Raw genomic sequence first — 12299 nt, forward strand, 5'->3', positions numbered from 1 at the left:
ATTGTGCCTGAGGCTTTCTCATGCTTTCAATGAAATCGACAATTTGACTAGTGGCTGAATTTTTATTTAGCGTACTGACATGGAATTTGTTAAACTCTCAGAATGAATTGTTCACTTTCAGTTTGTCAAAGCATGCACTAGAATGTCATTTGGGGAAGATTTAAATAACAGACAAGAAAGTAGAAACCTAGTGCAAAGTGGGCATGACTTGCTAATGGGTGGACATTGGTTGACAACAATCAGTTGAGGCATACTTGTCATAATGAATATTTTTATCTTTGACTCTTCTCTTTCTCATAGATATTACACCCAATCAGCAAATACTGCAGGCTTTCTGTCTTCAAATAGAACCTAAACACTTCTCACTACCCGCAAACCACCCTATGCTAAGCCACCATCACCTCTCACTTGGATTAGTCGAGTCATGCAATAGCCTCCTAACTGTTCTTTCTGCTTCCATCTTTGCCTTAATTGACCACATCGACCAAGGTGACCATTAGAAAATGTCATTTCTTTCCTCAAAATCCTTCGATGGCTCTCCGTTCTTAGGAGATAAATTCAAAGTCTTTGCAAGGGCTTACAAGTGCCTATGCCCTGTGCTCTTCTCTCCCATTCACTCTCTGACATCCTCCCCTGCTGTTCTCTACCCCTCTTACATCAACACAACACGCGGCCACCTTGTTTCTCAGACATGTCAATTTTGCTCCTGACTCCAAGCCTTTGCATTTACTGTTTCCTCTGCCTGATACTCTCTTCCCTCAGATGTCAGCATGACTGATACCCTCACCTCCTTCAATTATTCACTCAAATGCTGCTCATTGTGGCTTTTCCTGATCACCCAATTTAAAACTTTGTACACATGCCCATTCTGGTATCATTTGGTCTATTTTTGCTGTTCTATTCTCATTCAGAACTCCCAACACCTTCAAACATAGCAACAATTTACTTGCTGATTTTTTTTGTCTGTCTTTTTCCAGGAATTCCTTATCTTTTTCACTGCTGTTTCTTCAGAATCCTGTACAATGCCTGGCATAAAGGAGCTGCTTAATTTATATATCCAGAATAAATACAAGTATATCTGGTGTGTACGTGCAGGAGTGTATAAGCAAGCATATGCATGTGCAAACATCAACATTTATGCCTGCAAACTCTAGTGCTCTGGAATATTGACACCGCTCATGCATGTGTGACCACACAGTGGAATGGGAAAATCCATTTTTGAAGGAAAGCATTCATTGTTGAGGGAAGAAGACAGAAGCATGAGGGGTACAAGTAAAGGAAACTCAACGTTTTCTCTTTCTTATGACTTTCTGGTCTGAATATCTTAATTCATCTGAAAAGTTATTTTGCATTTCATCATACATAGTATGCAATCCATATAAAGATTTCTTCTTCTATTAAACATGTTTGCATAATTTTCCAATTTTTCTATTAGGTAATTTTTCTTTTTCTTATTGGTATGTAATGAATCTTTATATATTCATCTTACTAATTATTTGTCATAGGTGTTGCAATATTTTCTCAGCTTATAGTATGTCTTTCACTACATTTATGATGTATTTGATGAACAAAAATATATAGTTTTAAGATAGTTTATCACTATTTTATTTTATGGTTAATGCTTTTTGTGCCTTAATAAATTCTTCTTTTCTCCAAAGTCAGAAAGAGATTTACCTCTATTTTCTACTAAAAATTTTAAAGTCTTGCATTTGACATTTAAATTTTCAATTTTTCTGGTGTTCATTTCTATATGGACTATGAGAAAGGGATCCAAAGGCTTTTTTTCTTTATACATCCAACATTTCTAGCTCCGGTTTTTGAATAATTCTACCTTTGCCTACACTACTTTTCATATATGAAGCCCCCACATATATATGCATCCATTTCAGAGTCTATATTCTGCTCCACTGGTCCATCTGTCCATCCTTCACTAACACCGTTCTACCTTCATTACCTAAGTAATTACTTATAACTTAACTTTAGTTTTTAGTAAGGCAAGCCCTCTTCTTCTTTTTCTTCAGAAGTATCTTGCCTTAAGCTCACTAGTAATTATTCAAACAAAAGTCAAGACCGCAGTGTGACCCCATTTTCTTCCCATTCAAAATGGTCAAAATTAAGAACTCTGATACTAGTACTTTGCAAGGATGTGAAGCAGCATATATTACTCATGACTTTGGAAATTGGTATAACACTTTGAAAAGCAGTTTGGCATTGTCATGTAAAGCTGAGCATTTGCATACCATGAAGTTCCAGAAATCCTGCTCCTAGATATATACTTAGAGAATTTCAGAGGAAAGGAGCATTAAACATAAATTACTTGGAATGTTCAAGTGCCTAAGTTGTAGGTAGGTTAATAGTGGCATATTATACAAAGTAATTAACTGAGTAGAAAAAGGTCACCTGTAGACTAATGAAGATAATGTGTAATTGCATCATTCAGATTAGAATAACAACAAAATCAATGTAGATATTCCTAATCGGTTGTCTGTCTTGAACGCTCTCCTCCAGAAAGTGACACAGGAATTTACGCTGCTTCCACCTCTGAATAATACCATCTCCTAAAGCCTGGGAGTCCTTTTCTTCCAGCTGCAGGATGAAGAATGAGAGAGAGCATGGCACACCTCCTCTTATCTAGAAGTGACATGTATTCTTTGGTCTCACATGACGGGTGAGAACCAGTTATCTGGTCCATCTAAGAAGCAAGGACAGAGTGGGAGAATAGAGAATGGAGTTCCATCTGGGAAGTGTAATCTGGATCAGTGCTTGAAACAAAGAGCAGATGAGGTCTAGCACGACCTGTCATAGCAATAAGATTATGATTAATCTGATGGTGCGCCTGAGGTTCAAGTTTCTAAAGGATAAAAATAAAGCAAGATTACTCTGATTATTATTTTCTTTGAAACGTGCCCACAGTACATCTCTTGAATTGTACATCTTTTTTCCCTAAATTAAAATAGGGTTCTTGTATTTTCTCTTAGAAAAACAGTATGATTACTGTAAATAAAATCCAGACACTCTAGAAAAGTTTTTGTTTTTGTTTTGAGATGGAGTCTCGCTCTGTCCCCCAGGCTGGAGTGCAGTGGAGCGATCTCAGCTCACTGCAAGCTCCGCCTCCCGGGTTCATGCCATTCTCCTGACTCAGCCTCTGGAGTATCTGGGACTACAGGCGCCCGCCACCACGCCCCGCTAATTTTTTGTATTTTTAGTAGAGGCGGGGTTTCACCGTGTTAGCCAGGATGGTCTTGATCTCCTGACCTCGTGATCTGCCCGTCTCGGCCTCCCAAAGTGCTGGGATTACAGGCGTGAGCCACCGCGCCCGTCCAGAAAAGGTTTTTAAGAAAGTACAATTCACCCAAAGTCCACTACCCAGAGAAAACCACTTAACCATAATAGATGGGCCTTCTTCCAAACAGCTCTCTAGGTAAATATGCCTGTGTATATCATTTCACAATCTTTCTACAGCATTCAATGGCTGGAGATTTATTGTACATTTGGAATGTGTGAAGCTTTATGCTAAGTACAAAAGGGCATTAACCCATTTATTTAATCCTTAAAGCAATATAATGAAATAAGTAGAATTATTCTCTACATTTTATAGATGAGAAAATTGAAACTTAAAGAGCTTAAGAAATTCACTAAAAATCACAAAGCTTGGTGATGATAAAGATTCAAATTCCAGTCTACCAGACTCCAAGCCCAAGCTACTACACAGTGCCCTATACTGTCAGATATTTTGATACACCACTAATACCCTCTTGATGGGTGCTTAAATTATTTCCCTTTTTATTCAACCATGGACTACACAGCAATAAGAATATACATTTCTTTGAACTTTGTATATTTGCTTATACATCTCTTTAGCATAAGCTCCCTCCAGGAAGCTTCCTGAAGACAGTCTCTTACTTTTGTACCTACTGCTTTCTTTAAAAGGTATACAAAGGTTAAATGTATGAAAATTAAGCTGGCTGGAAGATTGATACCATATCAGATAGCTCTCAATTGCTTGTCCACTGCAACATAAGTGCTATAGTAGCTTGATCAATTATTTGAAATGGAATTTGACTCTGATGATTCTGGAGTGAATAAGGCATATACTCCTCATTCTCAGGCATTAATATTGGACTTTGGTTAATACATTGATGATAGACTGTCACTCTGCAAAACAGAGAAGGCACCTAAGGAAATGCACAGTGAAGCTAAGTTCTGAAGGAAGAACAGTGGGAGGGATGAATCTACCAGCATTTCCCAAAGTGTTTTATACCAAACATTTGTTCTGCCATCTGGGGAGAGAGGTCCATTTCTAATAAACTTGAGAAATATGGGGCATTACTAGTTCATAGAGCATATCACTATGTTAAAGCCTCTGAGAAGTCCTACAGTAAAATTTGGCTAATCCAACATTTCCCAAATATTTTTGACTATAGAACCATTTGTCATGGAAGACTTTAACCAACTGGAGATATATTTCACCCTAGGGAGGGTGATACTAAAAGGGTCTTGTCTTGGAGGTGAGGTTTAAACACTAGGGTCTTCCCCTAGTGTTTAAGTCTTAAGCAAGAGACGTTGGAGATATTTTGATGGTGAATTCAATACAGGCAGAGACAGAGAACTTGATACTAAACAGAAATCCAGTTCGATTATATGGTTTTTAGTGGAATTCCAAAGCCTGGGGAAAAATTTTGGCTCTGTGGTACTTTTATTCATGATTACTATTCTGCTTCTGCTTATTTTCCAATACCAGGGAATGTGTAATTGGACCTCTTCTTTTTCTCACAGTTTAAAAAACTCATCTAGCCCTGGTCTTACTCGATAACCACTTAAAATAATAACTGATGCTATTTACTCCAGAAATTGCTAATAATGAATGACCTAACTTTTACATAATTTCTTTTTATTTTTATATGAGATACTATGCAAAGAGAATTAATAGTTTTCTCCAAAAAAATCAAGAATTGTATAGAAAAACAATTAAATAGGTATTTTATTGCCATGGACTTCAAGTAATGGGTCAAATCTGTAAAATTATATTTAATAACTTGAGTCACTGCATTTGTTTAAATTAGTGAATTCAAATGAAATGTGCTAGATAGGTATTACTAGGTTGTTGCAAAAGTAATTGCAGTTTTTGCCACTGGTAATTAATTCTAATGGCAAAAACTGCAATTACGTTTGCATCAACCTATATCTATACCTGACAAATATTATGTATAATAACTTCATATTAATAGCACAGCACAAGAATCAACACACTGTATCTGCCTTCTGTTTTTGTAAATAAAGTTTTATTAGAACATGGCAATGCCTATTTGCTTACATATTGGCTATGGTTGTTTGTACACTGCAACAGCAAAGTGGATTTGTTGCATGGTCATCAAAGCTTAAAATATTTGCCATCTGGCCCTTCACAGAAAATGTTTGCTGACCTCTGGGTCAGACCCTGATTCATATTTATTAAAATGTTGTGTTCAATGGGATATCAACCATGTAAAGTAAGTAGAGATGAAAAAAAAACTAAAGTACACCAAAACATTAACAATGAAAAATTCCACCAGGAAGTTACCAAGTTCATGGCCAAGCTGGGAAAGTGAGAATAGCTTCTCATATTTCATGCCCTTGTATCATTTATTAGCTATTTTATTTACTTATTTCTTTTTAGTGAAAGTATGTGGTATTAGCATGCAGTACTTTCTCATCAGGAGGGTTTATAGTGTCCTTCATTTTTTAATAAAAGATACACAGCCACCAAAAATCTCAAAAAAATTTCTAAAAATATCTGTGGTTATCAAAAGGTTAAAAACCACTGCCCTGCACTATATAGCATATATTACTCAGGGCCAGGAACCCACAAGCCCAACAGAGGAAGTGTTGCAAGTTGACCACTACTCAGAAATTGCTTATAAATAGTTTTGGTTACATTGCTCATTGATAACAGATCAATGGTGAATCTAAACAGAACAGGTGATTGAGTCAAAGTAACCAACTCTCCAAGGAAGGTTAGGTTGGGAAGAAAAAAGACACCAGTCTCTATGACGGCAAACCAACCACTCTTTCAGGGAGCTAAAACTAGTAAGCAGAAGAGTATTTTTTCAGACGACTGCCACTTGTGCCATAAAGTGTACTAGAAACAAAACCCTCTGTGGTACAGAATTCAAAGCATTTATGGATTTCCTAAGTTGGATATTGGCCAGACTAAATCTGCCTACCAAAGATAGATGTACCAGCCAGAAACTGAAGTCCAGCGTCAGTGGTCAAAAGCCATCCTAAGGAGTCTTTCCTTGAGAAGCCACCTATGGTAGTGGGGACCATGAACTGTAAAATCAGATTAACCAGGATCTTTGTGGGCTCAAGGGATCCACTCACCTCAGTCTCCCAAAGTGCTGGTATTACAGGCATGAGCCACCACATCTGGCCTATTTTATTATTATGAATAACAATGAATGATTTTTATGGAATCAGCCAGGTCTATTATTCTCTGTTCTCCCATACTTGGCCTCCTCCCTATATCTGAAATATCAGGAGGAAGAAGCATGCACATCACTGCACATGATTGATATCAAGCTGGAAGACATTTTCATCTTCCCAATGAAAAGATCAGTCACACATACAAAACCTTTTTATGGTAGAATAAGAGGGCATGGAGTGCTATGCATTACCTAATTTTCAGATTAACTAAAATTATTTTTTATTTTAACCTTTATTGAAAATATTCCAATTTTTTTTCTGGTAGAGCAGAATAGAAAAATAAATTCTTGATGACAGAGGCTTACTTAGTTTTAGTGCCTCAGCCAGTAATCTATTGCACAGAACCTAGAAGAATTCTTAAAGTACAAGCATTACCTTAAAGGGTATATGATATTGAATTGAATCTGAATGGAGCTTCAGAGTTGATTCTGGAAGCAAATTAATCAAGTATTGCCTTAATCAGAAGTCTGCTCTCGTTGCTTCGTATAAAATAGCAGCTCCTCCCCATTCCCATAGTTTCTTGCAACCTGCTTTATTGTAATTTATAGCTCTTATCATCACCACTTGACATTTTTATATACTGTGTATTGTGGTTTTCCCCCTACAGAATACAATATCCGTGAGAATTGAGACTCTGTTGTATTACTGAACCCTCAGCGCTTATAATGTAGGAACTCAAGAAATATTTATTGATTGAATAAATAAATATAAACTAATTGTCTTGTCATTGTCTTCTTTCCTACAAGAACTAAAAGCAGAAGCTCTGCTCAATTTAACTTGGAGCTAGCTACTTTATACTGATATTATCCTAGTATGGCAAATAATACAAGGAAAAAAGATCAAAAGATATAGTGGCTAGAATAGACCTGAGAAATTATGCAGTCTTTTTATGAAGGGAAAACAAATTAGAGTGATGGGCAATGCCACAGAACAAACTTCTGTTCCAGCACATCCCTTAGCAAGGCTCAGTGAGAGTCAGAAGACCACTACAAACAAAAATAAAATATGCTGTATATCAGGGAGAAAGATTAATACATTTCTTTGCTTGCTTTTCCATCTATGCAAGACATAGCTCATTCTGGAAAAGGGTGAAGTGAAGGATTCATGTGGTGAATTCAGGCTTGCACCCGAGTCCTCCCTCCCTCCTCCTCAGTGGCTCCTCTTCTGCTGATCCTCTCTGCACCTCAGTGCATTTGGCCAGTACAGACCTTAAAGTAAGATAAATTATAACCCTCAGCGCCACCTGAGAAATCCACACAATTCAATCACATCTACTTCCTGCTATTCTGTAAATGGCATTACTTGAGCAACGTTTTAAAAATTCGAAATGTTAATCAGCATCTTCCTTTAAAGAATTGTGTTGAATACTCACAATTTCATCATATGGTATTTTAATATCTTTAATAATAAGCCATAGATGTAAAGCTGTATTCATACCAACTTCTCTCTAATACCTGGAAAAATTTTATATTCTCCTTAGCTGCTTAGGCTTTTACAACTCACCTTTCCCTTCTCTTTATTATTTGTGTGTGTGTGTGATCCTTAATTGTTTTTGTCTGTTTTATTGTGGTAAGAACACTTAACATGAGACCAATCCTCTTAAATTTTGAAGGGCAAAATACAGTATTGTTAACTATATCTAGGCACAATGTTTTATGGCAGGTCTCTAGAACTTACTCATGATACATACTTGATACTTTTTTAAAAACTTTTTTATTTCCATAAGTTTTGGAGGAACAGGAGGTATTTGGTTACATTAGTAAGTTCTTTGGTGGTTATTTGTGAGATTTTGGTGAGCCCATCACCCAAGCAGTATACACTGAACCCAATTTGCAGTCTTTTACTCCTCACCCAGCTCCTAGCCTTCCCCTGAGCCCCCAAAGACCATTGTATCATTCTTATGCCTTTGAATCTTCATAGCTTAGCTCCCATTTTTGGTGAGAACGTATGATGCTTGGTTTTCCATTCCTGGGTTAGTTCACTTGGAATAATAGTCTCCAGTTCCATCCAGGTTGCTGCAAATGCCATTAATTCATTCCTTTTTATGGCTGAGTAGTATTCCATTGTACATACATATCACAATTTCTTTATCTACTTGTTGATTGATGAGCATTTGGGCTGGTTCCATATTCGTATAATGATTTCTTTTCCTCTGGGTGGACACCAAGTAGTGGGATTGCTGGATCAAATGGTAGTTCTACTTTTAGTTCTTTAAGGAATCCCCACACTGTTTTCCACAGTGGATGTACTAGTTTACATTCCCACCAGCAGTGTAGAAGTGTTCTCTTTTTAATACATCCATGCCAACATCTATTCTTATTTGATTTTTTGGTTATGGCCTTTCTTTCAGGAGTAAGGTGGTATCGCATTGTTTTCATTTGCATTTCCCTGATTATTAGTGATGTTGAGCATTTTTCATTATGTTTCTTGGCCATTTGTATATCTTCTTTTGAGAACTGCCTATTCATGTCCTTAGCCCACTCTTTGATGGGATTTTTTTTTTCTCGCTAATTCGTTTGAGTTCTTTGTAGATTCTAGATGTTGGTCCTTTGTTAGATATATAGATTGTGAAGATTTTCTCCCACTCCATGGGTTGTCTGTTTACTCTGCTGTTTCTTTTGCTGTGCAGAAGTTCTTTAGTTTAATTAAGTCCCGCCTATTTATCACTGTTCTGTTGCATTTGCTTTTGTGTTCTTTGCCATGAAGTCTTTGCCTAAGCCAATGTCTAGAAGCATTTTTCCGATGTTATCTGCTAGAATTTTTATAGTTTCAGGTCTTAGATTTAAGTCCTTGATCCATCTTGAGTTGATTTTGTATAAGGTGAGAGATGAGGTTCCACTTTCATTCTCCTACATGTGGCTTGCCAATTATCCCAGCACCATTTGTTAAATAGGGTGTCCTGATGATATGATTGTATACTTAGAAAACCCTAAAGACTCCTCCAAAAAGCTCCTAGAACTGATAAATGAATTCAGCCAAGTTTCAGGATACAAAATTAATGTACACAAATCAGTAGCTCTGCTACACACCAACAGCAACCAAGTTGAGAATCAAATCAAAAACTCAACCCCTTTTACAATACCTGCAAAAATAAAATAAAATACTTAAGAACATACCTAATCGAGATGAAAGACCTCTACAAGGAAAACTACAAAACACTGCTGAAAGAAATCATAGATGACACAAACAAATGGAAACACATCCCATGCTCATGGATGTGTAGAATCAATATTGTGAAAATGACCATACTGCCAAAAGCAATCTACAAATTCAATGCAATTTCCATAAAAATACCACCATAATTTTTCACAGAACTAGAAAAAAACAATCCTAAAATTCACATGGAACCAAAAAAGAGCCCGCATAGCCAAAACAAGACTAAACAAAAAGAACAAATCTGGAGGCATCACATTACCTGACTTCAAACTAGCCCATAGTCACCAAAACAGCATGGTACTGGTATAAAAATAGGCACATAGACCAATGGAACAGAATAGAAAACCCAGAAATAAACCCAAATACTTACAACCAACTGATCTAAGCAAACAAAAACATAGCTGAAACTTTATACCTGTTGAACAATGACTCTTCTTTCCTCTCCTGCTAAGACCCTGGCAACCACCATTCTACTCTCTGTTTCCGTGAGTTTGACCATTTTAGATACTTCCTGTTGGTGGAGTCATGCAGCATTTGTCCTTCTGTGTCCGCTTATTTTACTTAGCACAGTGTGCTCTAAGTTCATCTATATTGCTGCTTATGTTAAGATTTCATTCTTTTTTAAGTCTGGATAATATTCTATTGTACATAAATGCTACATTTTCTTCATTCATCTATCAATGGACATTTAGGTTGCTCTCTATCTTGCCTATTGTAAATAATGCTGCAATGAACATGGGAATCCAAGTATCTCTTCAAAATCCTGATTTCAATTCTTTTGGATACATACCCAAATGTGGGATTACTGAATCATGTGGTATTTCTATTTTTAATTTAAATTTTTAAATTTTTAATTTTTTGAGGAATCTTGTATTGTTTTCCATAACAGCTACACAATTTTACATTTTAACCAACAGTGTACAAGGGTTCCAATTTCTTCACATCCTCGTCAGCACTCGCTATCTATTTTTTCTTGATCATAGACATCCTAACAGGTGTGACATGATACCTCACTGTGGTTTTTATTTGAATTTCCCCAATGTTAATAATATTGATTGTCTTATTATACATCTATTAGTAATTTGTATAGCTTCCTTTGAGAAATGTCTATTCAAGTCCTTTGCCCACTTTTAATAGCATGGGTTGGGATTTTTGGTTTTTCAAATTTCTTTTAATTTTGCTATTTATAGGACTTCCTCTTCTCTTTATGATCATGATTATTTTTACTTTGAGTCTCAACCAGAGTCTATAGTGATGACAGTTGCCACAACTGCATTGACCTCTACTCTCTCAGAGCCTGCCCTTTTTTATGTTCTTTTTCCTTCTCCTTTCTTTTTGTCTTTTATATTGTTCCCGCTGTAGAAATTTCCTTAATCTTTCTATCCTTATTTCCTATTAGAATCGCCGAGTCCATTAATGTCTGAGTTTATTGTAAAAGCCGAAGGTGAAATCATCCTTCAACTGATATAATTAGTTAATAATCCTAACGTTTAACAAAGTCTTTGAATATTTCTCCAGCATCTGTGTTTTTTTCAGAAACAGACAGCCAAAATAATCTTGTTAAAGGCAATTGCCTTTGTATAACAGACATGAAAGAAGTTTAATAAATACGTAAACTTTACTTATTTTGTGCTTAAAGTGTTAGTGGGGGAAAATGCTAACTCTTTTAATAAACAGTTCCTAGAAGTAAATGTATCAAAAGCAGTTGGAAAAATTTATAGGTGTACTTAAGGCATTTCTGCAAGGATCCCCACTCCCACCCCCAGAAAAAGTGAACATATAGAAATCAAAGAAAGCAAATAGCAAAATAGAGAAGACCTTAATTCCCTTCCAATGGAAAAAAAAGTTAATTAATCATTAGGCTTTTGTGCCTGTAATGGAATTAGTTATTGAAAAATATTAATGTAAAGTTTTTTTTTTCTCTTTCTACATTAGTGTGTATGGTGGACATTTGCCACAATAGTGACTGTCTGGCTTCCGACGTGTATGGAAGTTGCCATATAATAGCCCTTTTCATCAACGTAGAATCCAGAACTCCATTTTCAACTTACCCTTGGCATATGATGTAGACTGAACCAATTAAACCACCTCTACAAGCTTGGATTTGGAAGAGATCAAAGAGAAAGAAGACTCCACATGAAATTCATTTTTGGGGAAAGCTATATGGTTGTTGACAAGAGTCGTGGAGTTTGTTTACTTGTTTGGTTTTTAACTAATAGACTTTATCTTTAAGAGCAGTTTAGGTCCACAGCAAAATTGAGCAAAAGTACAGAGATTTCCCATATACCCATTCAGCTCATATACACTCATAGCCTTACTCACTATCAGCATCCCTTACCAGAGTGGTGCATTTCTTACAACTGATTAAATGACATTGACACATTATTGTAACTCAAAGCCCCTAGTTTACATTAGGGCTCACTCTTGGGTTTTGACAAATGTATAATGACATGTATTACCCTCTTAGTATTGATACAGAATGGTTTCACTACCCTAAAAATCACCTGCACCTCACCTACTCCTCCTCCCTCTCTCCCACCAAGCCTCCAGTAACCACTGATCTTTTTACTGCCTCCATAGTTTTGCCTATTCTGATTGCTTCTTTCACTTAGTAATATACCTTTAAGGTTCTTCCATGTTTTTTCATGGCTTGTTTCTTTTTGGCATTGAAAAATATTCAG

The 12299-nt window shown here is 36.3% G+C and overlaps 1 protein-coding gene across 1 annotated transcript in view; it reads right to left on the reverse strand.

Moving 5' to 3' along the window:
* LOC469572 (lymphotactin) overlaps positions 1-12299 on the reverse strand; it is a 207105-nt gene that overhangs the window by 9005 nt on the left and 185801 nt on the right. The window lies entirely within an intron of this gene.

Source organism: Pan troglodytes, chromosome 1 (genome assembly GCF_028858775.2).
Source record: "Pan troglodytes isolate AG18354 chromosome 1, NHGRI_mPanTro3-v2.0_pri, whole genome shotgun sequence".
NCBI lineage: Eukaryota > Metazoa > Chordata > Mammalia > Primates > Hominidae > Pan > Pan troglodytes.